This window comes from Panthera uncia (assembly GCF_023721935.1).
Source record: "Panthera uncia isolate 11264 chromosome A1 unlocalized genomic scaffold, Puncia_PCG_1.0 HiC_scaffold_17, whole genome shotgun sequence".
In the NCBI taxonomy this organism is placed as follows: domain Eukaryota; kingdom Metazoa; phylum Chordata; class Mammalia; order Carnivora; family Felidae; genus Panthera; species Panthera uncia.
This window is the reverse complement of record NW_026057577.1, coordinates 66,450,599-66,478,174: the sequence shown is the minus strand read 5'-3', so window position 1 is coordinate 66,478,174 and position 27,576 is coordinate 66,450,599. Positions and strand designations below refer to the sequence as shown.

Below are 27,576 nucleotides of genomic sequence, written 5' to 3'. Positions count from 1 at the left end.
ATAGGGAATTATGGCATTAGCCAGTGTTCTTCCCTTCTGATTCACCTTTTCTTTCTTTATAAAGATCTATTCTAACCCTGCTCTGCTTCCAAGTTTACCCAGCGATAGCCGAGCCTTTATTTTGTGGCAAGGAATTCCGGTTTAGAGGGCAATACCTAATGCCTCAAACTACACACTTGTAGAGTTTGTTATCTAGCGTAAGAAAACTCATTTCCTAGCCAGGTCCTCCTACCAGGAGAGGAGGCTCTTACACCCTTCCAAAGTACCAGCAAATTCCTTAGTCTAACACAACTTCTCATCTGTCAGTTCAGAAAGATGCATTTTGTAACATATGTAAGCAGACAGGAACATAGAAAGGCATAACTAATACCACACTGTCATGTGGGAAAGTGAAATGCTCCTGCAGGTAGACATTGAATAGGAAGGGTCTGTCTAATTCAGCAGAGAAACTGAGTGAGATCATCTCTACCATTTACGCTTAGTAAAGAACCATGCTGCAAAGGAAAGACAGAAATACAAGAGTAACAAAAATACATGAAAATAGTATGAAAAACTTCCAAACAACAGAGCTAAACTTGAAACATTTAAATGCAACTCCTGAAAACCTTGATGAAAAGTAGTATGTCTATACTTAAAAGACTAGATGGAAAAGAAAAAAAAAAGACTAGATAAACCACATAGCTAATCCAGATGATAAAAAAAAAAAGCAGTCAATAATTACATAAGTATAGAGTTTTAAGTATTTTCACAAAGGTAAATGAAAATGAATAATTATTTAGTATTGAAAATAATTTGACTTTAAAAGTACAGAGTGCAAATAAGAAAAAAAATAATAAAGTCCAAGTAAAGAAATACTTAGTAGAATATTCCAAATATTTATAAAGTGGATCTTTGTCCAGAATAGTGTGTTGTTTGGAAACAATTTCTACAGTAGATTCAGTAGATTCCATGGTTCTGAAAATTAATTAGAATGCTAAAATTAGCTACAGAAATTAGCTACAAACTAATGAGTTAGGGGAAACAAAAATAAAGAACACAATATGCCAACTTTCCAACCCTTTCTGCAAACAGATTTTTCACATCTTAAAAATTACACTTGTTGTCAGGATTCTTTACATTGTTTAAATCTGTAACTTCACCTTTTTGCTCAGTTGCTCGCTCCCTAAGGAAGTCTAAAACCGAATCAACTGTTATAAATGTTTACCAATAAACTACTATTTTCCAATCAGTTTTTTCTTAATTTGTAAAATTTAAAAAGTGTTTATTACAATTAGGTCACTACTCCTGGCACAAGGCCTCTGAAACATTGTTTCTCAGACACTAATGGGTCTTGGAAAAGTTTGAAACTCTCAATTCATTATGACTTTTGAGTAGCTGTTTTGTACCTAAGAATGAGAATTGATGGAGAGATTGCGACTAAACACACAATTTTATGAAACATGATGAAAAACATAAGGGTTTTGTTATGACGCACATAACAATCAAGAACCTGTTTCTTTTTAGCAAGCTCCTAAAAAGTACCTCCCGTATAATTATTAAATAAAAACACTCACTTATTCAGTACTCAGCTAGCTTTTAAACCCTGAATAAGAGAAGTACACAGTGAGAGAGGTACTTACATGGTTTCCTTGGATACTGGATGATGCCATTCAGGTCTATGTTTTTATCTGAAAGTGGTGCCCTGCGGAGAAATGAGGCTTGGTGAGTGGCTGTTTATACATAGTAAGTAAATAGGAACTTTGTTTATTTTACAAAGCATTTTTTATTTTGACCCAGATTTCTTTTTCTCATCACACCCAGCCCTTGTAAACAGCAATAATATGGTAGAACAGGTACTTTGCACAATTCTTTTTAACACCACTTAAGAAATCATAATTATTAAAGAGAAGCTCAGAATGCTTTGGCTAAACACAATACTCTTTGGGCTACTTTATATATGTTAACTACTATATTTATGCCGGACATAGCAATGAACACTGCCTGCCTCTCCATTTTCCTTCAAAAGGAATTGTTCTCAAACTGTCAGTACAGCAATTAATCTAAAAAATTTACATAAATGATAAATGTCCTTACCTTAATCAAAGAGCAAGAGACCTCTAGCTTTACCAGTTCCTAAACGTCCACGGTTTTCCACAAACATGAACAGTCATTTTAAATGTAGTAGTGGGGTCCTAGATTCTCAGTAGTTTAAGGGCTACGAGCACACAATTTGACATTCAGTCTTTCAGAGCTACATGCTGTCTAATTTTGGTAGGATGATTAAACCCTCCTATGTGATAAGTTTTAACGTTCTAATATTTCTCTGGATTGAAAAAAACAAATGAGCTACAGCAAAGAATGGCAACTAACTTTAAGGCTTAACACAATTTAATAATCTGAAATGAAGTAAGTGTGTGCTATGTTTCCATTAAAAAGTTTCCAGCCACAATTAATTGAACAAAAACTTGTCTTGTTCCAAGATTATTCTTGGAAATGTAATTTTAAAGTCTGCGTGAAATGAGGAAACTTACTTTTTTACCATATGAAAGCAATCTCATTTTTTGGGAATGATTTTTGGATAGACTTCCAATTTGATATTTTCCATTTGAACTAGCAGCATTGGGGCTTGGAAGGGGGAGGGGAGCGAAGCAATTCTGTGTTCTTTTGCCAACACTGACAAAGGTCTGGTTGTCAGTGATACCTTTACAGCTAAATTTACCCCAGAGTGACAGGAACAGGTGCACCTCGGCCTGCCAGACACTTGTGCACAGGGATCACGCATCTTACGGCTTGACGATCAAGGGGGGAAAGCCTGGGTCTTCATAGAAAAGGAGAAGAGACAAGCGCAGCCCAAACTGGGGGGTTTCTCTTCAAAGCCAGCTGGTCTGGCTTTATTCTACAGGAATTTTTTTACCTGTCAGAGTTTGGACAACAAAGCCCTCAGCAGGTGCTGAAGGGTACAACTTCCTGGAGAAGCAGAAAGGCACTGGTGAGTTTCAATTGCCAAAATATATTTTTTAATCTTTAAAAGTTGATTTTGTTATCTTGGAAGAGGCACTGCTGAGGAACCTACATTCAGAAAGCTGATGAGACCCACTGGAATCAGAGCCAACTAACTCAACAGTGGGTTTGCCTGGTGTAGAAAGTAGAGCTGCTACCATTTGACAATTTTTTACATTCAAAAAAAGTTTTATAGGAAATACTTTATATTTTGAATGTCGGTCTCTTTCATTACTATCTCCAATATTTGAAAGATGCAGAAGTAATTACACATATGCTATTGGACTATTAAAACAAACACATAAATAACATTTCATCTCTTTTTTATCTAATTCTGTCATAATCTATTCCGAATAAAATGTTATTTTTCAATAAATCAAATAAAAATGTGAAATGGTACATGCTCTTTTCAAACGTTTCATGCGCTACTATTTTTTATGGGTGCATGTGACAGGAATATGATTAAAGAGAATATGAAATGAATTTTATTTATAATACAATTTAAAAACATGTATTGCATAGAATATTTAATAATTAAAAGTGGCAACATTTTCTCATTACTTTACAAAGAGTTTCTTTGGAGAAAAATCTTTGGAATAAACATCGAAGACATTACTAAAGCATGTTTTTACGTCACTGATTTCCAAAATTAGTACATTTATATATTTGGTATTTTTATTTTGTGAATTCAAAAGTTTAGGCAAAAATATTTTTTTTTCAGAATAGGATTTTAATTAATACAAAACATGGAAAAATAAGACCACATGTCAGGATATATTTTTAAAAAATGATTCTATTTCAAGGACTCATTCTTTTAACTATGATTCACAGCATTTCTCTACAAATTGTTGTATTATACAAATTGAAAACATTTCTTTAAGCAAGTAAGGAGCTCAAAGCTAAAGACTATACATAGTAAACATATGAAACCATTTTAACAACCAAATTCCATATTCACAAGCAACATGGGCTAATGAATGTAAACAACACACAGCATACACTGATCAAGAATGCTATAAATTATCAGCCATAAAATCAATTTTCTGGGCTGTGGGGGGTAGAACTGGTGCTTAAGAAGAGAAAGGCTCCTGCCAGTATAAATTACTAATATTATGAGGCAATTGTTTTATTCTGATGATCTCATAATAATTTTCAATCTACATGCTTAATACATAGTTCTATAGTAGGAAAATAATAAGATCTGACTTTATTTAATGACCACTTCATCTAAAACAATTTTCAAATCAATGATGATATGGATTAGCCACAAATTTATAAGTATCATACTCTTTTAGACTGACTTCATTGCCGTTTTAAAATTATTAACTATTTGCGGTTTAAAAAATTACCGGAAATGATCCTTCCACCCAAAAAATCTAATATTTTTAAAACATAATTTAAAAAGTAAAACCCAAGTCTGATTTTCATTGTAAATTATTACATGCAGAATATGGTTCATAAAAGTAAAGTATATTTTATTTTTTAAAAAGGAATATAGTGTGGTGTCAAACTGCTATTTTTGTGTGATATTCTATCATCTTCATTATATTGATTCTGGCACCTAAGTAACTCCAGTCACTGCACTTTTTAGATAACTTCATTAGTCTCTTAAAAAATGAGTATGTACTGCGTGCACTTGATATTTATCTAGTCTGTTAAACTCTATATTCTAAACTCTATATTCTATATTCTAAACTCTATATTCCTAAAGAATCAGAGCATTTGCTTTTAGAGACAACTACTGCAACAATGAATATCCACTCTTAAGTCAACTTTAGAATTACATTCGTTAAGTGTTCATGTGCATTACTATATGGACTATAATTAATATACTGTTTGTCATGAACACTAAATATAAGCCATACAAAATCTTCTTCCAATCTCTTTTTTATGACTCTTGTGAATTATTTAAGTGTGACTGAACCTATTAGAAACAATATTAGGTATAACCCAAATATTTCTAAATAACCAAAACTTGTCATTTTAACCATGCCCTGAACTGTGAGCGTAATCTAAACTTCCATGGTTTTTTTTCCTGTAATTATGAAAAGAAGCTTTAATTCCTAGATCAACATGCAGGTACACGTTCGTCCTTTCTGGTAAACTCTCAACTCTTGTGTCACAAAAATACCTATACCAACCCCCTCAATGTAAGGAAATGGTTTCTTTTAATAAGTCTTAGTCAGAAATTATGACTGAATGCTGCATTGACTCATATGTGTACTAAAAGTTTAATTTAAAAACTTTTTTTAAATTTTAAGCCTTATTTGTAATGTATCTTCAAATCTTAAGGATGGCCTTTTCTATTTATAGTAGAGAAAAATTAATTATTCTCCTGTTTCAGAAAGACATTTGAAAAACATTTTGTTTACCCATATATTTGCAGGGAAAATTTTGGTTTTCCCAGCAGCTAACTTCAACAAATTATATTGTGAATATCAACCTATTTAATTTCAGGACAATGAAGCTTCCAACTAAAATGGTTTACTTATAAGTATTTAAAGAAACAAAAATACTTTGGCAGCTTTACATGTATCTCCTCATTGACCAGCCACCTGACTGACAGCTGTCAACTGTCTGTGGGCCAAATGTAACCCAGTAAAGATAAAAATTACATATTACTCATCCCTGTTGATAATACCTGGTGCCAGTAAGGTTTTCAAACAGGAATAACTAGACCATAGATATAAAGAAGTAAAAAGGGAATCATTTCCACCACCTATCATTCTGTCTTTGTCATTAATTTATTTCCCCTTCCTTTTCTATTTACCCCACTTCTCTTGATGACCCTATCTCACACCTACAAAGAGTTAACTTCCTTAAAGGGACTTCAGATATACGGAACAAGTGTGTGACCATGAAAATACTGGGCAGTCAGGTAATGATGCCCACACATTTCTTTCAATCAAATCTTTTGAGCTCATGGAGTGTTTGAATTGTGGGAAAGAGTCTTTGATGCTTTCAACTACTCGTTTTTAAAAAAATGAAATGGAAGCACAAAAATAAAATTTACCCAAGGTCACCAACATGAGGACGTAGATGTAGACTTGGATCTATCTCCCAACTTCATATCCAGAGATTTTTTTTTTTCTCTTAGACTTTAAACATGCGGACAATGAAACTATAAGTAAAAGAGAGCACATGGAAAATTAATGTGAGTGACATTCCTTTGGGGAACTATTTTCAGCCACCAGACTTAATACCTTATTAGAGAAATACAGTTTTATCGGAGCATATTAAAATGTTGCTTTTAAAAAAAGAACATAAACACATTAAAATATCTATAGTACAAATTCTTTTTTAGATTCTCTTTGCTATTTAAACTGATTTCCAAACTGAAAATATTTATGGTGTATATGCAACAGCAGAAATAAAAAATAATCAATGACAATGTATATGTTTAGAAAATGAACACAGAAATCAGAAGTTCAGGTTGAAAATTTTTTGAAATATTAGAAAATAATTAAAAATACCAAATGTACCAAAGCATAAGCATACGCACATTACCTAAGTACAGAACATATTAAACAGCTCATATAAGTGACTCAACAATGAACTAGCACACGTATGTGTGTGTGTGTGTGTGTGTGTGTGTGTGTGGTGTATGTGTGTTAATTACAAAACCTTCTAGACCCCAGAGGGCTCATCAGCAAGTGTTTCCAAACAGCTCAGAAATTCTATGACTCAATAATCCTGTATTAATATAAGTATCTGATATTTATTCAAATAATTATTATATTAATATCTTATATTGCTATAATATATTGTGTTGACAATGCTGCACATCATACGGATTCGATCAAGGTCATGAAAATATATTCACACTAAATACTTTATTCTTTTCTGACCCTCTAGAAAAGAAATCATTTAGGAGATAACTACCATGTTCTGAATTTAAAAGGATTTATTTTAACCCAGAGCTTTGGAGCTGTATCTGCCTGTGAGAAGTGTTTGCTTTAAAGCCCGGACAAGCAAATGAATTTTTTTAAACGGGGGAGGGGGTCTTAAAACATTGCTACAGGATATGGGAGGAAATCGTGGACAGGATTTCCCTGCAAGGGATTGGTCTAAAATAACCTCCAACAGCTCTATGATACCAATTAGCAACTAAATTATACAATATATCTAATTTTACAAATGTATTTGCTTATTCCATTACATTTAGTCCAAATCAACGTTAGTTATTAATCAGCAAATCATTTAACAATATGCAACAACAGTATGCAAAGCAAAATAATCAGTAAATGATGTCCATTTCTAACAATTGTGAAAGGCAGGGGTGTCAAAGCAAAATATGCAAAATCATAAGACTTTTAAATAAATCCACTCATCTCCCTACATCTCAAAGGGGTGTTAGTGAACGTGAACGACTTGTTTCTCGTTTGCCTTTGAAAGATCTTAAGTGTTTTCTTGTTAGAGCTGAAGAGTACTGTCCAAAGAACACCAGAGCAGAAGTAGGCAGCTGTGAGCTGTAATCTCTATTTCACTGCTCAGTAATTTTGTGACTGGAAACAAGTCATGTAATCTCGGGGAGGATACCAAATGGATGTGACTCTTTGCTGGGCTATGTGTAAATCATCGCAAAAACAGTTCTAGTTATCCAGTAAAAAGGTATTACCGCTGCTTCATGTGAAGTCCCAAAAGGATTCTGCACAATATTCGTGGGTTCCTGTCTCCACTGGCATGCCCTGCCCCCTCCCTACTGCTGAAGAAGCCCACCACACAGCCGCATTCCAAATAATTAAAACTAGCACCAGTTTTTAGCTTCTGAGATGAGTAGCGAAGACAAAATCATTTCATAATACATGACTGATCAGCTAGCCATATTTTTTCCCACTTAGGTACCCCAGTAGCAAAATATGAAAGGCCTCACCCTCAAAATTACATTATCACACATAGCTTTGAAGTTTTCAGTACAATCTATAAGGCTGAGTTGACACAAACAAACTTAATCGCCATTTAATGTTTTTAGTTTTATAAAATGGGACATTTTAAAAAATGAAAAATTATATATATATATATATATATATATATATATATATATGTATTCACCACACTTGGTGCTGTAAGCCAGCTTGAGAACATGTTTGTTCATCTCAGAAAAATGCTGGAACAAGAAACAGGCTCATCAGAGAACCCCTAACCTGGAGTGTTAAAAATATCTGGATCCAAGAGAGGTTAATGGCAGCAGCTGGCTATGCAGAGAAGTTAAAAGGCTGGGAACAGGGATCCCCATGTTGCCTGGGATGGCAATGGTGTGAAGGCCCTATAAGATTGCATGGCAGGCAAAGGTACTTATCAAGGTCATAAGGAATATTTGTTTTAGTTGAAAATCTTTTTAGTGAAAAGCCACATTTCTCACGTGATTGTGAACAGGGATTGTGATTGTGGTTGCAGGGAATCTAGGCTTTTTGAAATAGGAATGTGCTCGCAGCTCAGGTGTCACTAACGGTAGAGGTCACTGGATCTGAAACCCATTTTACAGGTTTTGCTAAGATACCAGGATCTAAGAGCACAGTTCATCCAGAAAAGATAAGCACTACCCCTCAGATATGTAAAGATGAAGAAAGGCACAGAAATTTGAAAGTATTAGATCCCCATATTGCTTAATGGGTTTTCTAATCACAATGGGCAGAATATACAGGGCATGTCTTTTTTGATTGTTTACAACATGAGCAAAGGGAGGCAAAAGAAAGAAAGATTCCTATAATTTTGACCTCTCATTGTTACTATTTTGAAAGGTGTTCACTAATTTAAAGGTTCCATAAAACTTAAGATTAGTTGAGAGTGTGGGAACAAATAATGGAGAAGGTTAAGGAATTAGAAGACTTTGCAGATCTTATCATCACCCTCACCCTTAGGCAGTGGCTGCAAACAAAATAAACGTAAGAAACACCTGAGGAGCTAGTTACTATGCAGATTCCTGAGGTTCTTGCTCAGGGGATCTGAGGTGAAGCCTAGGAATCTGAGCAAATCTGAGGCCCTCTGAAAAGTTGTTCTCTAGAACAAGAAAATTGTGGTAGATTGTTCAGTCCTCATTAGAGCCTTCTTCAAGAGGGTTGGTTCTCTTGCTCTTCGGGAGCAAGAAAACCAGCACCTAGTGATCTCAGGTCCTGAGAGATCAAAGGAAGCATATGGATACAGCCACAGAAGTTCTATGTCCATTTTTATTTACTGTCAGTTACATTTGCACTTAAATAGTTTAATTATTTTTATGTAGATTGGCAAACGATAAATTTCACCCAACACTAGAGATAAGCCAAAAATCATTCTCAAGTTCTACTTGAGTTTCAGGCACTAAATAAAACGACTTGAAATATGAAAAATGGCTTGAATTGACTCTTCAGAAAAGTCATTTAAAAATAGCACAGACAGTGCTTTTTATGAGAAGTATATAAGTAAATACATTCAAGTTTTAGAAAACTCAGATGATCATCCCTGACCCAGAGAGTTTAGAAGGCTAAGGCCCAGCAATAATGTGAGGGAACCCACAGGCTTTATTCTCCAGTGTGCAAACTGTTCCGTGGCCATACACTACCCAAACTAGAATCTCACAGGTACGCAAGGATGAGGTGAGAATGTGTGGAATGTGTAGATGGATGAACATAAATCCTTCAAAAATAGATAAAGAGCACAAGCACATACCTTATTTGCTGTGAGTTAATCATTATTGTAATCAGAGTAATTATAGTGATTAATAACAAAAAAATCATAAAAACTCTTCTATGACCATATTATCTGTAGCACACATCATCAATTATTTAGAAATAAGTTCCCTTGTTAGCAGTTTTTTTTATTTTGAAGTTATTCAAATAAATAGGAAAGTATTATTAATAATATTCCATGATTCTGAAATAGAAAATGTAACTTTCCAAAGCATGAAAAAAATTTTTGATTGTTAATAACCAGTGGTGTGTGTTTATGTGAGTGTGTGTGTGTGTGTGTGTGTTTATGGCTATACTGACCTTACAACTGAAAATAAAAAATTTACAGCTGAAAATGAAAAGATGGAGCAGAAAAGATGAAGGACAAAAGGGATCGACATGGAAAAGACAGAATTAAATCTATTGATTAGCTATTTTGCTATTGCTAAAGGGGTCAAAGGGAATAAAAAAAGAAGATTGTAGAATGTTTCCTACTTACCCTTCTTTAAATAGTGCTCAAAATCTTTCACTTAGAATCAAATTTCTTCATTTATTAATTTCTTCAGAATATAATATAAAGTACATTTGATATGGATGTTCCATATTTACAGGTTTCATGCCCTACAAAGTTGGGAAATATTTAATTTACATGATTCATCTCTGCCTATAGGAAGATGCTTTATCTGTGATTTCATAGAAGTGATAAAGGGCAGAATGTATTTTGTCCTCCAACCCTGAACCTCTCTCTACCCCTTCCAGATTCTAACCTTCATCCAGGGAGCAAAACACATTCTCATCACAGGGTTTGTATATCCCCTTCAAGACATTTTTGGAGAAATAGTCACTAATTACACCTCTGATGACTTTTGGGGGCAGAAGGGAGTAGCTATGGCACAAGGGACATGCAGCAACTGTGTGCCTCCTGTGCAAAGAGAGAACAGGAAAAGAGCCTGGAACAACAGGTACTAAAGTGTTATTATATCTCTTAAAAAAAATAAGTAGACAAATTTTCAAGGAGCATCACGATACTTTGCTCATAGAGAATTCATCCTCCGATCACAATCTCTTCAAAAAAATAAAATTTTTCTTCAAGTAAGAGCCAGGCTTCCCACTTACACCCAGGGCTCACTTACATGTCAGCAAAGTGGGAGGGACCTGAGACACTCGGAAAGTCTCCTCTCTAGAGCATCTCCTGACCAGCTGGGCAGGGAATGTATGGAATTTGTGTAATGATGGATACTCCTTTGGATAATGAACTCCTTCCAGAAAACTTCTGAAGAGAAGTTCACGGAAAGGAGTAACACACTGAGAGCGTGTCATGAGGTAAACTGTTGGAGTGGCTGGCTTCTTGGATAGAACATAGTCCAGGAGAAGACTGGAGCATAAAGAGGCTGCTGAGGAGTCAAAGGATCTTGTGGGTCACATCAGCTAAAGGCTGTGAGGAGACAGAGACACTCAATAAAGAGCTATTATTGATTTTAAAAATTGCTGCTGGGTGAATGGTGTATGCCAGAGTGAAAGAGGACAAGTTGAAGGTGAGTACAGGGAGGCTGGTGACACAAAGACAAACTTCAGCAACCTTACAATTTTGCCTATACCACACACTTAAAACACTAAAAACACTTAAAAACTCAGATTTAATAAGAAGCTACTACTTCTGTGTACTTATGGGAAGCCTCTTTAAAGTAAGCGTAAGTGTATGCCATCAATAAGCAGTCTAGAAGAATATGTCATCAATAAGCAGTCTAGAAGATGTCTGACATAACTAAAAAATAAAACCTTGGAGCCTTATTCTGAGCAAAGTCTGATAAAATCAAACATTTACACACACATATGTTTCTCTGAAAAGAATACCAAACAAGGCTAATATAAATTGGCAACCCCAGAATGTAAGGCTTCTTGGTATAAAATATATTGGTTTAATCAACATACTATCCTAAATGTTGTATATTTATTTCAAATATAAAGACGTATACTGAAATAAAAAATGCTTTAAGCATGAAAGCTGACAGAAAAGGAAACATCTTCTAAAATATCATTAGATAAATGAGACATTGAAATGTTTTTCAGGAACATGGAGCAGTCCTTGAAAGTGAAATAATATAACATTAGCTAACATTTATTGAGCAATTTCTACATGCCAGGCACTAGGTAGGACTACACCTCCTCTCGGCAAAATTATCATCCTGTGTAGATCCTGCCGCTTTCCCTATTTAATAACAAGGGCACTTAGAAAATCGAGTCAAATGGTTATTAAGTGCCTGAGCCTGGATTCTAATCCAGGGTCTCAATTTACCCTTCTCTGCCTGTTGAACATTCCTTGAAAAGGTGTTTCCCACGATGTTCATACATAACGTGTAACTTCGAATTAGTGTTAACTTTTTTAAAATGTATCTGATTTAATAGTGTTACTTGCCAAAATGTCTCCTTACAGGCTACACGTTCACATCAGAAATACCATTGTAAATCCCCTTTTGTATCTACAATTAGTGTCAATTTCTGTGCCAGATAACAAATAATCTGCTTTATAATCACATCATAGTTTCCATCAAGCCACCTTGTTCACCACTTTTGGTTTGGATTTAGTTTCACCAACAAATTCATCATTAATGATAATGATTTGCCAACAAGCAAACTGTTAAGGCTGCATAGCAAACCCCTAAAGAGATTTCTATAGCGACCGATGCTAAAGACATCATTACTGAAATAAGCAAACAACCTCCTAAGCTGTCTACCTTAAAGAGAATGACACACGTTATGACATGTATTTCTGAAGTATTTTCTGGTGGGAAAAAAAATCGATTATATCACCCCTGATATCATCATCCTCCTAAATGAGCAAAGGTTATAAGTCTAAGGAAGCAGTACAGCATCATAGCTAAGGGCATCTAGTGGAAACAAACCAACCTAGGTTCATGTCCTTTGTCTGGCACTTATGACCTATTAGACCCTGGGCAAGTAATGTCACCTCCTTAAACTTAAGTTGTTAAAATATGTAAAATGGAGAAAACTGTAGTGTCTATCTGAGAGGTTGTTGTTTGGATAAAAAGAAAAAAGTTTATAAAACCATTAATACAATTAAATCAATTAAAGCAGTTAATACAAGACGAACAAATAGCGAATGGCCATTAAATCTTAGACACTTTAAATTGATTTCTTTCAACTGTCATTCTAATAAGATAGTATTATTTTTGCACATATACTACAAATAGCATTGTATTACAAATATGAATATTATTCACATTGAAATACTTAACTATAGATTTACTAAAAAAAAAAAAAAGTATCTATAAGAAATCAGACCTCTTTGGTTTGGGTCTTTGTCACAGTGAAGTAGAATATACTGGTAAAACAAACTAGTGTTAAGCCCTGACTTAAATTTAAAAGTTCTATTGCATTTTACTTTTAATTTTCATCATAGTCCTAAATAATTTAGAGAGACTTCATCTCTAACGATAATTAATTCTCTTTTTTCCTAGTAAATTAGAATATAGATATAATTACGTATCTCCTTATTTTCAAATCTAGTATGATTGGGAAGCATTTAATCTATGCATGATCTTGTCTTCTTGAAAAAAATTGTATTATTTTCCTTAGATTAAAATTTTAGGTAAAAAAATATTTAAGAAGTAACTTTAAAAGCTCTCAACTAAGTAAAATACCATCTTTCAGAAAATTACCTAGAGAGATAAATAAAACAAGGTACATTTTGCAGTGAGGTGGCTTTATTCTCTCCTTTCGAGATTTCTGTGTCTTATTTTGGTGTTCTTAATAAGGAGAGTTAGCAGGAATAGGAAATACCAGATATAAATTGTTAACTGTTAACACTTTCTGAGTCCTTTTTTCTTCTTTAATACATATTTACACCAATTGAAATCAATAGAAATCATACACATCCCAAGTGGGATTTTATTTAAAACCAAAAATGCAAAATGTCTATGGCGTCCGTTTTGCCAGAAGCAGCAAACAGGCCTCTAGACATAGCTGTAATGTTGACCATGCATCCAAGAGAGAACAACCTCTAGGTCTCTCTTGAACAGAATGCTCCATTAGGCATTCCATGGGCCCCCCCTTCCCGGAAGGCCTCGGCCCAGCCCCGTTGCCATAGATGGCCATCAGACATTTGGAATGACATCAGGAGATAATCTGAGCAGGCTCTGCCCTAAAGAATTCAAGCTAGCAGGAGACTGAAGATATCAATGTCTTCTTGGCTGACAACAGCATTCCAAAGGTCAACCAGGGTGAAAGAGGATGGACTTGGAGTTTGTAGTGCCTTTTCAACAACCAAGCAGCTAACAAGTATAAAGAAGCATCCCTTAAGACAAAAAATAATAATAATAATAATAAAATAAGACAATGAAAGTCTGGAAGTATACTAGAGACGCCATGCCTATGAAAGGGAAATAAGAACCTATATCCCTTTGGTCAGGGAATTTTAGGACTGAAGAGATCTCTACCTCTTAAAAATAAAACTGACGACGTTCTCATCCTGAACTTGATGGTGTAGAAGTTGAAATTCTTCACAGGAGAGTAAGAATGGCTTTTAGTACAGTTTGCCAATTTCCAGTCTTGTGCTGTATGTTGGGTGGCTCATTTAATCCTCATAACGAAGTTTAAGAGTATGTTCCACATTTTATAGATGGGGAAACTGAAGCAAAGGGAGGTTCCATAACTTGTACCTGATAGCATCTTCATCGAATTTGAGGAAGCTACGCTTTGGTAACAACCCCCACCTGACACTTCCCCCCCCCCCCCCCCCCCCCCGACCTTAAGCGTGCTTTTTAGCTCGTACTTTAAAAGGATAATTCCATTTCCTCAGAATTCTTTAAGTATAAATAAGAACGTTAATCCAACTAGTCTCTTTGAGAAGACGTCATACGAAACTATGACGCTACCAATAATATATTTTTAGTTTGGGTGACAGTGCTATTCCCTCACACACTTTATTCTTACTAGAATTTCTTCCTAGAGGCGTGCTTAGAAGTATTTTCTCTTCTAAAAGGATACTGCTGTGGAAAATCTTCCATCAGGCCCCTTTTCTGTAGGGTTCATTTGCCTTAGCCAACCCCAGGCAAGGTGCCCTCGTCTGGCGCAAAGTGTACTAGATAGACCCGCTCTGGTGACCTTATCTTTTTTCTAAATTTATGGCATCGTTTGGGGGTGCATCTCTTAACTTCTCCGGGCCCCACTTGTTTTCCCTGTGAAAAATTAGGTGCTTGTGTTAAATGTTCCCTAGACCTCTTTCAGCAAGAAGATACGGAAATTCTGACTTTAAAACTTTCCACACTGGTGCCAGGAAATGCAAATGCCAAGAGTGTCCTAAAATTTGGCTGGTATCATAAAGCAGATTCTTTCTTTCTTTTTTTTTAACCAGCATTCATTTAAAACTCTAGAGCAGCACATTCCAATAGAACTTTATGCAATGATGGCAATGTTCAACATCTCGCAGTCAAATAAGGTAGCCGCTAGCTGCCTGTGGCTACCGAGCACTTAAAATGTGGCCAGTATAACTGAGGGACTGAATTTTAAATTTTATGTAATTCTAATAAGCTTAAAGAGCCATAGGCGGCTAGCGGCTACCATATTGGTAGCAGCTTACAGCTTCAAGAGCATGACAATATAAACACTTCACACCTTTGATTTATTCAGCCGAGTACTTGACAATGCCTTTGGAGCATTGATCTTGCCACCACTCTTGCTGCCCTTGATACAGCTCCACAGGCAGATCAAAGGACAGCCGAGACATGTGCATTTCGTGATGGCATTTCTGCAAGAGTCCCCGGCACTGCTCTCACGTGCTAACAAATAAAGGGGACGGCAACGGAAAGGAAGTTTGGGGGGTTTCGTGTGTTTTCTCCCTAGACTCCCATTTGTCGTGTAGCTTGCGGCCTTTCCCTAGCCAAGACGCGCACAGACCGACGAGGCAGCTGAACTACCAGAGCCAGCAGTTGGCTGTTAGTTTTTTTTAAATAATCGTGTAGACCCTGAGAGATTGGACTATAAAATCCAGCTCTGAGACCGCGTCCTTTCCTATTGGTCCGTCAGGTGAAAAACCGGGCTGACTGGCGGGCCAAGGGCGGCGGCCGGACCCGCGCCTGCCGCGCTCCCTCTCCCCCAGGCGCGCACACCACTCAGAGCACTCGGGGCGGCCAGGGCCGCCGGACGCCGACCGCGTGCCACCGCTTTGTGCACCGTGCGTAGGTGGGTTTCCTGGGCGCCAGGCTCGGGACTCAGCCCCAGCTCTCCGGGGTCGTCTTTCTCCAACCTGGGGGAAATAGCCCCACGATCCCCAAACCAGATGAGCGCGGCAACTCCCCAACACCGCCACCGAGCGTTTCTAGGGCCCACCCACCACCGTGGCGCCCTCCTCCCATTCTCCACAGCCCACCACGCGGCCTCTCCGCCAAACCAGCAGCCGCCTTCCCCCGAGCCGTGACATCCCCCTCAAGACACAAGCCGGCACGCTCCCCGCCGAGACAGCCCGCCCCCGCTCCGCGCACCCAGGCCCACAGGCCCCCGAGGGCCCGGAGCCCGCCTCCTCCTCGCCCGTGGCGCACGCACGTGGCGCACTCACCCCCTACTAGCTGCCTCGGAGCTCTAGAAACACTCCCGGGAGGGAGCCCCCGCCCCCTCGGCTCCGTCCGCTCGGAGGAAAGTGGGTGGGGGGAAGCGGAGACGGGCTGAGCTGGAGTAGGTAGGTCGGTCCGCTCCAGAGAAAAGTGGGTGGGGGGAAGCGGCGATGGGCAGAGAAAGGAGTATATAGGTGGAGAGCGGTGTTGGAGGGGACGACCGGCAATAATTGGATGGCGTTGCGGCTGTTGCGCCCCTGTGAACGCCCAGCCAGCGCGGATTCACTTTCCACACAAATCACCCGGAGGGATTGTTGCTGCCTGCAATCAATAACTCAGCGGAGTGAGCTGCTGAAACCAGAGGCGTCCTCTGTCTGGGTCTTTAAGGGGCCGTCCGAACTGAATTCCAGCCCTCTGCTTCCCAGACAAAGAAGGGGGCACCAAAACGCAAGACGAGATTTTTAACCCCCACCCCCACCCCGATCCTGGATAAAAATCTTTAAAAATTAAAGGGCGCACACACACACACACACACACACACACACACACCGAAGTATCTAGAAAAAATAGTTAAAGGGGGGAGTGTGACAATCCATTCTTTGAAGGTTTCTGTGATATTTCGAGAGATGGAATAGAATCAATGTTCCGATGAACATTTAACGATTTTGTAAGTGAAGGTAAAGTCCATTAAATTTAACCATGCATATGGATACTTTTTAATCTGCCACACATTTGCAAGGAAATGACTGATCTAGCCTTATTTGGGCATACTGTTCTAGGAAAAGGAAGAAATGTATCATAATTTGTAGTGGCATTGTTAAAAGCCTTAGCATATCTTTCGGACATTATTCCATGAAGATTGCATTTCTGTAAGACGAAAAGGCCCTGGGAGATGTGTATTATGATTCCCACTTAGCAGACTGTAAAACCAAGCAGAGCTGGGAGAAAGGGTATTCGGCAGGTCACCAGATACTCACTACCAGTCACTAAATTTAAATTAACTCACTGTGGGCCTGAGTCTTAAAAGACTAAACTCGGCTAACACCCCTAAAATAAAAGTAGCCAAAATTCATTTTTCTTTCACTGAAGGAATTTAAAAATAAAAATAAATCTTAAGGATGTCAACCCAAATATAGAGGCTTTATAAATCTTAATGAGTTTTCACTATGAAAAGTCTTCTTACTAATACAAATGGGTAAATGAATATCGACCATCGTGGTCTGATATGTCTCAAGGTTGGGAGGAGTAGACCCACTCTGAAGCCAAGGAGAAGTTCATTTGTGCGCTCTAAGTCATAGAAAGCTAGTTTCAAGCAGAGACTAGAACACAGGAGTATTTGTCTGCGCTCAGTATAGTCAAACTGCTGGGAAGGAAAAGGTATTATTGGTAATAGAATTCATAAAGGCGACTGAATCCACACCACTATTCCCAAAGTATTTAAAATTGGCCTTTAGGCGACATATACAATAAGCCCTTTCAGCAACTTCAGCTGCAACTTCATTATCCCAACTTGACAAATTTGGTTAGCTTGGGATATGATGGATTTGACTTTCTCCTTTGTAATTCTTAATCAGATACAAAATTAAAGGTACAAAAATAAAGATAAATATAGGCTCTTTAGATATGGGATAAAGGATATGATTAAACCTTGGCTTGGAATAACAAATCCTTTGCATATTGCAGATTCTCAATCACAAGCAGTCCATATGGTGTATACTGTGCATAGGCTAAAGCTGTACCTAAAGAATTTCTGAAATTTAGATATTTGGCACTATTTATGTTAAAGGCTATAAGTATTTTCACAATTAATGGTAGTTTTAATAGTTTTGTGTTTAATATACATTCATGTGGTTTAAAATCAGAATTAACACTAATGTTACTTCAGATTAGAAGTTTTAGAAATACAGTTATTTGGATGTACTTTAATATCAACACTCTTAAAAAAGATTTTTTTTAATTATGTACCTTGTTGTACTTACACATTTTAAGGTGCCAAAGAAGAGTTGCAAACTGTGAAGTAACTTCTATGAAGAGATGAAGTAAAGAATGGAAGGCAAATGACTGTATGTGTATGTGGTGAGTGCTTAACATTTGTTATATCATTTACCACCAAGTTAATTCGTAAAGGTAAAATTGCCAGACTCTTGGCCATTAGGTATTTGTAATGTAGGCACCTATAAAAGTGATAAAGAGTCATGTGACCGTTGTATGCTTTACATTATAAGCAATAGCATGTCATTTTGTTTAAAGCTCACATGTCACCTTTCAGGGCCTACCTTTGCAAGTCTTTTTTACAATTAATCCATTTCAGGGGAAGTTATGTGTGTCATCTGTACTGTAGCTATAAAAAGATATAACATTTTTAATGCTATTGGAATTTGTATCTTACTACTTTTTATATTTTTCTGAACTTCTATGTTCAATTATGTTTGTGTTAAAAGCATTCTGGCTGAAGAACAAATACTACACAGTTGAATAATCTTGAGGGGTAGATTAATCTATAGCCTCTCTTCATCTTAGGGTGGGTTGCTGTGGCAACCGCCCCAGCTTACTTTAAAATAATTTTTTAAAGCTCACTTCAAGAGCTACACCCAGCGTGGGCCAAGCTTAAAAGCAGGCATACCCAGTGAACAGGGTTTTGGTAGACTGCTGATTTAATGTAGGGAAGTAGTAAAGAGAGGAGGGTGGAGTAAGATGGTACACAACCTTGAACAGAAATTAGAAATTAGCTTTCCTCAGATTCAAGACCTCAGGATTATGCTCTCTGGAACTTCTGTAGCATTTAATGAAATCGATTGCTAAACAATTCTTTTTTTGGGGGAACAAGTTACTATACATTTACATATATAATAAAACACAATAGTGATTTCATGAAGGAAATATCCGATGATTAGGGAAAAAACCTTATTTAAGTAGTACATCAATCTCAGACATCATTTTATCTTAAATTATTTGTCACCTTTTATTTAACATGATAGGCCACTAGCATCCAATTGACTTACAAGGTATAAGAATTTTTTACTTACCAATCATAGAACTGGAATAGATCGAAGAATTCACTTAACTCACTTAATGAATAAGCAAATTGAAGCCCAGAAAGGACACACTCATTAGTTAGGCACAAATCTTGAACCAGAGAGTATAGGCCTCCTAACACCTAGCACAAGCTCCTCCCTACACCAAAAAAAAACACTATGATACTAGCCAAGTACCATGAGGTGGCAAAGATCAGGGTGATTTTAGTAAAAAACAAACAAAAAACAAACAAAAAACCCACAGAGTATTAAAGAAGAATACAAAGCACATTTTGGATTAACCACTTTATGGATTACCAATGAATAATTTTAAATCTCTGTGACTTTCTATTGTATATTTCTGCACAACCTCTTTTGTTCTGCTTCAACTATAAAGGCTCATGGGAAGGAAACTAATGCTAATATTAACTTAGGTCACACATAATTAAGAAGCTAAATCTGCTGAGGGGAATATCTTATATTTTAAAAGGCCAACTGTGATACATTCCAGATCCAAATTATTTCCAAATTATCCACAGTGAGGGGTTATACGTATTTTTCAATGCTTGTACTATCATTGATAATGATGGGTTTATTATAATGTTTATTATTAAATAATTTCTTAGGATGTTAAAAGGTAAAATAGTTTCTTTTTGAAGGAAAACCATCAAAATCTGAAGGGCACTGTGGTAAATACAAATAATCTATAATCCATCAAAAATAGTATGGTTGAAAGTCATGTATCACCTATGTCCATTTGCTCATGTAAAATAGGCTGGTGCAATTCATTGCATTAATTTCAGGCCTTATGAAAATACACTTAGATGTTCCTACAAATGTTTTGCTTTGTCAACGCATTTGTGAATCTGGAAAAAATTAAATTAATTTCATTTTTACCACCATATAGAGACATATCTCATTATTCAAAATGACTATGCCCTTTAAATTTTGGGATTCTTTTTTTAGAAATTGTACCTTAAATGAAAACCTGATATAGATTATCTCTGCCATATTATTAAAATGAATTCATGATAGTAGTATGAAAAACAAACAGGCAAATAAATATACTGTAGATACTAATCTGCAAGAAATACTACTATTTCAGATGGCTTTTGCTTTGTAACAGTATGCCATGCTTTCCTATAATAAAAGCAAGAGACTCATCTTAGCTGTGCTGATAGTCACAATGCTGATGAGCCAGAAGCCTGAAGATTGTTCAGATCTGGTTGTACTTGCCTGTAAAATCAGCCTTCTCCTTTCAAGTGAAGCCTTGGGGCAGACACCTGAGTGTTGAGCCTGCTCTTCTGAGAAAAGCTACTCACATCAAATAGCCCCTACAATGAAGCAGGAGGCTTTTTGAATCACACTGTCCTCATGCATTAAAATAGTCTAGAGGCATAGTGCAGAACTTAACAGGAAATGCAACTAGTCATTGGGTTAAACACATAGTGCTGAAAGGAATTTTTTAAAGTGAGGAATTATCTTTAATTAGTTACAGTATACTCCTATTGTCTACCTCTGTATGTTGTGTTATTTCCCCAATTTCTTTTCTTCCTTTCACATTAAAAAATTTTAATTCGGTTTAAACATTTTATATGATCTATATAGTTCTACTGGCATACAATCTTGTATTTTCATGGTTTGTGTACTAGTTGGTGTATTTTGATTTTTTGGGGTGTGGTGTAATTGGCTAGAAGGGAAGTGCCCAACCCCTAGTAGCCTTTCCTAAATCTTGAATATTAACCTTTTTTTTTCCTTTTTGTCTTTTTTTTTTTTTTTTGGTAAGGTCAAGTGTTTACTGTGCTTCAACCTTAACATAAGTATCTTCCTTATCAGTCTCTATTTCTGCTTCCTGTGCAGCTGAAACTCTTCAGGATAAGTGAAGTCATCAGCTATCGGGATAGGGAAGCCTAATGCATTTGGGAAGTTGGTTTGGTTTACATGCTAATGCTCTGGATAAAATCCAGTAAGGTGTGGAAGAGATAGAAGTAGGCGTTGGGAGGGGGGAAATCTCCGAGGAAGCCGCCGCCTCGGTAAATATTTCCAAACTGATTAGAAAGTTCATGGCCCCGCGATGAAGTCGAGATTTCAAATACTGGTAATTATTTTATTATTTGGTACATTACTAACACATGAGAAGTATTTCGGCACGCTTTTTAGCCCTCCAGCCTTTCAGGGCCGAAAACCGCCTATTCTGGGCGTGCAGGAAAAGCGCGCTGGAATCGAGTGCTGCAGACATCCTGGACGGTGGCTTCTACGCGTGAGTAACAGAGGAGCGCTCGGACCGGTGGAAGAAAGAAGTGGTTAACACGTCTCCAAACCGGGGAAAAGTCACGAGAGCAACTATTAGGGTCGCGCTCCTATTGGTCAGAGGAAAGATTCCGACTTTAGAAGGACTTTCCTGCTGGCTGGCTCGCAGAGTCCCCGGGGAGCGAGCGCGCGGCAGCCGGAGATGGTTCTCCGAGCGTTCTCAGCGGCAGCGTGGGGAGAGCGGGGAGCCGCCGCTCGCGATGTTGTCTTCATTTCGTGCAATAAAGAATTGTCATTAGGTTTGCGTATGGCATGTGCCATTACCCCACCGTAAAACTAAAATTAGCAAAATGTCAGGAATGGAAAGATTGATTCACCAAGATGCAATTATCATTTAAAAGTGCTTGATTGAGGTACTGATGTTCAGTGATTTATTCTGCATACCATATACATAATTAAAGTAGTGTAGTGGAGTAATTTATCAATCTAGTTGAGACTGGAGGGGTGAGGAGGGAACTGCTGTATGTTTGTTTTATTAAAATGCTCCGAGGTCTAGTCCCGCCCTCCTTTTGAGAGAGTGAAACTGATGATTTCTCTAGCTCGCGAGGGGAGAGTCAACGGTTTGGGATTGTGAGGGAGAGAGAGACGGAGAGGAAAAGGCAGCGCGAGGCAAAGGCAAGGGCAAGGACAAAATAAAGGGGAAAAAAGAAGCAAGAAGCACTTCTTAGGACGTGCTGCTTAGAACCCCAAGCCCGTCTGCTCCGTTTTCCCTGCCACCCCCGTCTCCCCTCCCAATATCCTTCCCCCCCCCCCCCCCCCCCCCCCCCCCCCCCCCGCCTTTTTTACGCGATGTTTCAAAGGCTGCGAGCGGCTCTCCTTTTCCCATTCGTCTTCTGTCACTTCCTTCCTGGACGCAGTTTTCTGGACGAGTCTGGTTACTTTTAATCCGGCCGGCTGCTGAGAGCTACTTTCTCCTCCTCCTCCTCTTCCTCCTCCTCCTCCTCTTCCTCCTTCTTTTCCTCCTCCTCTTCCTCCACCTCCTTCTCCTCCTCCTCCTCTTCCGAGCGGCCTCGGAACGCGCGAATGCGCGACCCCGCGCGCGCCTCCCCCGCGCGCGCTCCCCCCGCGCGCGCACACACTTCGTCTCCAGCTCTCTGCTCGCTCTGCTCGCAGTCACAGACACTTGAGCACACGCGTACACCCAGACATCTTCAGGCTGCTATTGGATTGACTTTGAAGGTTCTGTGTGGGTCGCCGTGGCTGCATGTTTGAATCAGGTGGAGAAACACTTCAAGGCTGGACGAAGTAAAGATTATTGTTATTTTTTTTTTTTTCTCTCTCTCTCTCTCTTAAGAAAGGAAAATATCCCAAGGACTAATCTGATCGGGGCTTCCTTCATGTAAGTACCCCTGACATTTCTCGAGGAAATAGAAATAGCCTGGGTATTGTCTCTCAAATCTGCATCAGTATATTCCACGGCACTGAGTCTGTTCCTCTTTGAAGGCTGAAGTTGAGGCTTGTTGTGCATTCTCTTTTTTAGATTATGTGATTTCCTTGTCTGTTGCTAAAAGTAACTTTTTAGATAGTCTTATCCGTTTGCCATCAGTTATTGAAATCACTCCTGACTCGTTCTTGTCACACCAGTGTGTTTAAAGTTTCATGAAGTTAGTTCACGTCATTAGCATGTTTGATATGGTGGAGCGTGTGGAGCCTGGTGGATTTTAGTATTTCACAGAATGTTCTGTGACCTTGAAGTACATACCTTAAGATTTAGCCGCTAGTTTACTGTGGAAAGATGCTCCTGTGAGTCCCCCCAAAGACTCTGATTTGCTTTGGGTTATGCTTCTGAGCCACTAATTCTTGGGATTAGTTTCAGCTAAAGCATGGCTGTCTGTCAGAGTATACCTTTGTGCATCTCCTTCTCTTACCAAAGTGCTGGCTTAATAGAGGGCTTCTCAGTTGGTGTGGACAAAAAGTAATACCCTGGCCATGGTAGTCTATACATTTCATAATTTGTATTGGGGTTTCAAGTATATGCATTGCTGTTTAGGTCAAGCCAAATGCATAGCTATTTAAAAAAGAAACAAGGTTAAGTCACTTTAATTGCCTTCTGTCTGGACTTTGGATGAAAGTTACCAAACTCAGTGATAAAGTTTGGCACAAAGGCAGTATATATGTAGGCATAACACATTGTTTATTGTCTTATTAAATACTATGCAAGGATTTAAATTTAATACTAATGTTATCTTCTTACCAGAATACGGCTATTAATTCTTAAAGGAAATTTTACATCTGAAACATTTCTGACTATTCTAGGTCCAGTGGGTACCATGTTTTGGAAAAAGCTCTTTTCTTCACATTGTAGGAATGTGTGTCTTTTGTATAAAATACCTTTATATGTAAATGCTGACAGTATAATAGGTAGAATCAGGCTCTCTGCCAGTTCTTTAACTGGTCCTCAGTAGAGAATTGCTTTGACATAAAGTGCATTTTACTATTGTGAATCTGATACTAACTCTAATAGTCACTGTCTTGTGAAATGGTTAGTGACTGCATATATTTTCTAAGTGCTGTAAAGGGAACTCCAGCCACCTCATTATACCAGTCAAAAAAAAGTGACCAGCCTCTTTTTCACTGGCACCTTGCAGTGGAATTGTGGTTGCAGAGTAAAGATGTTTATGTAGGGTATAATAACTCCAATCCCTAGAGACTTGGAAGGACATGGAAATGTGACCACCTGTGAACCCCGCTTAACCTCTGTATTGCATACTAAGTTTAGCTTTAAATAGATTAAAAATCTCCATTTCTCCAATTTGAAAGTAAAACATCGTATTTAATTTTTAAAATAATACCAGTTTGGGCTAGTCTTTGAAAATGTTCAGCATATACCAATAAGACACAAGCAGTATTTTTGTTTTTCCATCAGTTTCAATTAAATATAATGCAATTAATAAACCATATTGTTGTCTCCCAGTGTATGCATAAAATTATTAAGTTAAAAGAAGTAGTTATAAAGCAAGGGGATTCAGAAATTGACAGGTAAAATGAGATATGCCTATCTAATATACTATCTCAAGAGGAAAAATATCTTTAAATCAAAAATCTCAATCTATTTGTAGGAAAGTACATTTGGCTGTATAGCAGACTAAAAACTCAATTCTGAAAGTTTTCATCAAAGCACACTTTAAACTCAATATTTAAAATATGGGTTCCCCAGTCACGTTAAGGAGACAATAGTTGTCAGTTATCTTTAAGTTTTACTAAACTTTATAAAAATCTATTGTTATTTGCTACTGTAGTTCACAAAGCTTTGGCATATATGTGACATATTTTCCAGACTTCTTACTAAAGACAGTATTTTCCTTCACTCATTAATTATGCTATTTACATTCTGATTGCTGTGTATCACATCAAAGACAATATTAAAGACCTAACTTTTAATAAATATTCATTTGTTTCTTTTGTTTAAATAAGAAATAAATACCTTATAATAAAAAGTCAATTTTCCACCTTTTGTGAGCTGTTCATACTTTAAAAGTATGCAATCACATATAATGTTAACTTTTCAGACCAGGAACACATAACATTAAATACATGAAATTTAAATAACAAGGACTCTACTGTACCTTGCCTCTTTTCATATATATATATATATATGTGTATATATATATATATATATAAAACTCAATTTTTTAAATTTGGTGGTAATGGTTTATTCCAATAGTGAAAAAGACTGTCTAATGATTCAAAGTTGAATCCTGAAAAAGCATCATGTTTTATATTTTTCAGATTTCTGTGTATTTCTTCCCTGGCCCTCACTCTTACACCGAATCAATAAATTGAATAACACTACAACCATATCTTTGTAATAAATGACCTATTGTATTCAATTTATATTATAAAAAGCTGAGCCAAATAACTCCTTGGCATATGTTAACATTATATTTCAAAACTTTCTTCTGTTTATTGTAGTATGTTTCGTGGTTTTATTTCCCAACACTACGTGCGGTATATTTTGAGTCTATGAAATCTCAGAAAGTGACAAAAATAGGGAAATATCTGTGCAGAAACACTTGTGCTACATAATAACAAAAAAAAATAGTTATTAAACAGAGAACCCTAGCTTCAGGGACAACATGGGAGAATTTCATGTGTAATTAGGGGTTACAGAGTGGACTTTAAAGAGATTATTGCTAAAGTTCTACTTGTTTCTAAAGCACATCCTCAGAGAACACACCAGGCAGATTAATATCTAAAATTTATAAAAATGCACATATTCATTTTATGACTATAGTGATTGCCTGGACACAATGAAAATATTTAATCACTGATGTTCACTCTGTGTGCTGCCTGTGGAAGGATAGGTGATTAAGATCCCCGACCTCAGCACTGTACCTTAATCTCATGGGCGCGTGGACTGCCCTGCACTCAGTAAAGCCTGACTGTTCACCGAGATCTGTCATCTTTAGGAAATCAAACCAGATTACAGAGGCAATTCACAAAACCAGGAGCAACAACAGAATCTGTGCACCTTACAAAAGGCGGATTACGCAGTTCACATGTTATTTTGATAGGTCAAAGATAAAAGCTGATTGTTGAGGAATAGCAAGACACTCCAATTTCCAATGATTGCTAGATAAGTATACCACAACCCTGTTGCTTCACCATTATGAACAACGATTCAAACAATAGAAAACTCAGTTTTCAAATGACAGGCTTCCAGTGGTGAAATAAGAGAAAACATCCTTCACTTATATACCTTCATTGCTTAAATTTTAAGTTCCCTCACTTCTTTATGAACAGACATCAAGTTGTGGCTGCTTATGTGAAGCAGTTATCATAAGACTTAATTGCAGTAGACATTTTCAGAGGCGTTGTAGAGAGCACAAAACAGAATTTGCCAGAAATAAAACATACACTCATGGTATTGAATAACTGAGCAGAAAATGCATAGTAGTCAATAGCCACTATGTTATTCTGTTACCAAATATATTCCTCATAAAAATGTGTAATTACATAGTTATGAATCAATACATTTGAAATATATCTTGATAGGTGTTTATCGGTCAAATTACATGTATTTCATGAATGTTATATACAGATTATTCTTTACAACAAAATATGATGTTTTGAGAGTTTATTTCAGAGAATAAAGTTTTGGTTTACATAATAACATTTTGAAAACCCCAACTTCTTACCATCTACTCTACAGTAATTTCTTGCTTCTTTAAAAATTGAAGTCCTTTTTTACCCAACTGATGCCTCCTAGTGTTTCACACAATAAAACACTAATGAGTCACCCATAAATGTAAACATTGCATTTTCATTGCCTACATTTTCTGTGATACATAAAATTAATATTTATGTGTTTAATTTTCTGTGCATTATTATAAGATAGGAAGTTCTATTGAATGAGATGTTTCATCTGAGTGGATTTGTGGCACACACTTGCAGCTTTTCTTTTACCATAACAATATCTTACTAAGTTTTAATAAGTTTATTATCTTCAGTTCCAGTTTATATATTCACTGTTTATATTCACTCTTATTCCAAGTGAAAAACATAGGCAGAATAGCAAAGCTTCCATTTTCTAGGCCTGGAAACTGGGTAGCTGAGTTTATCGGGGAATGCCTGGTGAACAGATTGCAAAGGGACTGACCATTTTATTTAAACATGAAATACTTGAAAAGATATAAAATTTTGCCTACTTGTGTCTTTATACTTGCAAATTTCTATGTGCAATGGAATAAAGAAAAAGAGCGTTTAGAAAAAATAAAAGTAAAGATAAATGCACAGATTTTCCACAAATACGGAGTATTATCACTTTATTAGAAAATAACCAAAAAACGTGCCTGGGGAGTGTAGTATTCTACATAATAGAAGGAAGACTTGTTAGAACATAACTTCTCATGATCAGCAGATTGTCTTAATGAGGTCGAAGTTAGTGGATACCAACTTTGGTGTGAGTTTTCTGTCATTATGATGAGTATAGACTTTTGATACTCTTACACTCCTGAGATTTCCAACAGCTTTCTGATTGTACTCACTAAGATGAATACATTAGTTTCTGAATGTTTTTTCTTTAAAATATTTATGAAAGGGAGGGGGCATTCCCCAAAT

The 27,576-nt window shown here is 37.0% G+C and overlaps 1 protein-coding gene and 1 long non-coding RNA gene across 8 annotated transcripts in view; one reads left to right on the top strand and one right to left on the bottom strand.

Moving 5' to 3' along the window:
- Nucleotides 1-707: 707 nt before the first annotated feature.
- LOC125935819 (uncharacterized) lies at nucleotides 708-16,287 on the bottom strand. The gene is made up of 3 exons (XR_007461804.1): nucleotides 16,198-16,287; nucleotides 5,993-6,100; nucleotides 708-1,681 (listed from the first exon to the last, which is right to left on the bottom strand). It is a non-coding gene; the product is annotated as an uncharacterized LOC125935819 (long non-coding RNA).
- A 6,154-nt stretch (nucleotides 16,288-22,441) lies between these two features.
- MEF2C (myocyte enhancer factor 2C) overlaps nucleotides 22,442-27,576 on the top strand; it is a 151,538-nt gene continuing 146,403 nt past the window's right edge. For all 7 annotated transcript variants that reach the window (XM_049649787.1, XM_049649798.1, XM_049649795.1 and 4 more), the window contains exon 1: nucleotides 22,442-22,855. The gene's annotated coding sequence lies outside the window, so the exon portion shown is untranslated. The remainder of the gene's footprint in view (nucleotides 22,856-27,576) is intronic.